This window comes from Triticum aestivum, chromosome 2D (assembly GCF_018294505.1).
Source record: "Triticum aestivum cultivar Chinese Spring chromosome 2D, IWGSC CS RefSeq v2.1, whole genome shotgun sequence".
In the NCBI taxonomy this organism is placed as follows: Eukaryota; Viridiplantae; Streptophyta; class Magnoliopsida; order Poales; family Poaceae; genus Triticum; species Triticum aestivum.
In genome coordinates, this window is record NC_057799.1 from 125468811 (window position 1) to 125471013 (window position 2203).

General features: G+C 49.2%; 1 long non-coding RNA gene across 1 annotated transcript; it reads left to right on the forward strand.

Annotated features, from left to right (window-relative positions):
• The first annotated feature begins 537 nt into the window (after positions 1–537).
• Positions 538–1448, forward strand: LOC123049016 (uncharacterized). The gene is made up of 2 exons (XR_006423424.1): positions 538–829; positions 928–1448. It is a non-coding gene; the product is annotated as an uncharacterized lncRNA (long non-coding RNA).
• The last annotated feature ends 755 nt before the right edge of the window (positions 1449–2203 follow it).

The following is a 2203-nucleotide window of genomic DNA, read 5'->3' on the forward strand; positions in this document are numbered from 1 at the left end:
CAACCGCAATGAGATTATTTTGCGAGAAAAAGAAATTTTCTCAATCGCAAATGTTGTGCGAGAAAACTTAATCTCAATCGCAAAACAATGTCGTTGTACTAATATGACATGTTATAGGAATTGCTAAAAAGCAAACACATTGAACATGCCACATATAATAACCACATATTTTCTGGAATGTTAAACTCAAGAGAAAATGGGCTAAATGATGATCGGTATATGGCCTAAACATTACCAGTGCTAATAAATAGCAAGTAGTTGGACCAAGATGCAATATCTCGAAACATCCCGAAAGTAGCCACAAAATGATGACAGACACAGGTTTTGGGCTATTCCGTAAATAGGTAAGCCGCAAGGGCTAAATTGCAAAACTAGCGAAGAGATAAGGTTCTATCTCTTTCCTCCCGAGCGATTTCCACCAGGAGAAATCCTGTAACCGCCTCATCGCCGTTTTGGCTCGACGGCCAGGGACACGACTATGAGCCCGCCATCGTCTCCACCGCAGGGAGCCACGCCAGAGGGAGCAGCCGCCACCGTTGCCGGAGGGCCAGCCTCGGGCCGTTGCCTCGGGCGCCGCCTGCATGGATGCAAGCCGAGGGCTACGACGTCGCCTCTGCCCGGGCCGTGGACCGCGCTGCCGCGCGCCTGAGGGCATCGCCATGCCTGGCACCGGCTGTTGGCCGCTGCGGCCGCCTCCAGGTGTAGCGCTGGGAGCAGCCGGGCCAAAGGATGCTGCCGCTCCGCTAGGAGGCTAGCCGAGGGAGCGCAGTCCGGGCCATGGGTCGCTGCCGAAGTTTGCCTTGGACGGCATTCAAACGACGCCCTGGAGGTTAGTGCTTAATTCGTGCATGAACGAAATTGGAATTGAATCACCTTTCTCTCTGGATTTTGTGCTTTTCTTCTCATTTGCATCTGGTTCCTTACCAGATCGAAAGACTTGCCGCGCCTGGGTGGGTGCTGGCCGCCGCCGTCTTCGCCGACCGCCATGGCGCGCGGAGATGCATCATGCGCCGCCATGGCGTGGGGGCCGTGGCCGGTAGCCGCTAGGAGCCACGGATGCTTGTGTAGCCGCAGGAGCCGAACATCGGATCCTGGCTCGCCGCATCGGCCTCTGGGGCCGAGGGGCGCCGTGCACCACACACAGGCCGGAGGGAGCGTCACTGCGGAGGGCCGGCCGTCTCGCAGCACCTTGTGCCACATCCGCCGCCGTTCTTCCGCTATGGCCTATTTCTCTAATCGAGAGCAGAGTGCGTGATAACGTGTTCGAGATCAACATAACAAATGATCGAACTATCTCTTTGCATTAGATGAAGTGCTATATATAGCACTGGAATAGGCGTTTACAAAGGGGGTGTCGGTTCGACAGAACCGACGCAATGGTTGGAGAAGTAACTGAAGGAAATATGCCTTAGAGGCAATAATAAAGTTGTTATTTATATTTCCTTATATCATGATAAATGTTTATTATTCATGCTAGAATTGTATTAACCAGAAACTTAGTACATGTGTGGATACATAGACAAACAGAGTGTCACTAGTATGCCTCTACTTGACTAGCTCGTTGAATCAAAGATGGTTATGTTTCCTAACGATAGACATGAGTTGTCATTTGATTAACGGGATCACGTCATTAGAGAATGATGTGATTGACTTGACCCATTCCGTTAGCTTAGCATTTGATCGGTTAGTATATTGCTATTGCTTTCTTCATGACTTATACATGTTCCTATGACTATGAGATTATGCAACTCCCGAATACGGGAGGAACACTTTGTGTGTTACCAAACGTCATAATGTAACTGGGTGATTATAAAGGTGCTCTACAGGTGTCTCCGATGGTACTTGTTGAGTTGGCATAGATCAAGATTAGGATTTGTCACTCCGATTGTCGGAGAGGTATCTCTGGGCCCTCTCGGTAATGCACATCACTATAAGCCTTGCAAGCAATGTAACTAATGAGTTAGTTGCGAGATGATGCATTACAGAACGGGTAAAGAGACTTGCCGGTAACAAGATTGAACTAGGTATTGAGATATCGACGATCGAATCTCGGGCAATTAACATACCGATGACAAAGGGAAAAACGTATGTTGTTGTGCGGTTTGACCGATAAAGATCTTCGTAGAATATGTAGGAGCCAATATGAGCATCCAGGTTCCACTATTGGTTATTGACCGGAGATGTGTCTCGGTCATGTCTACAT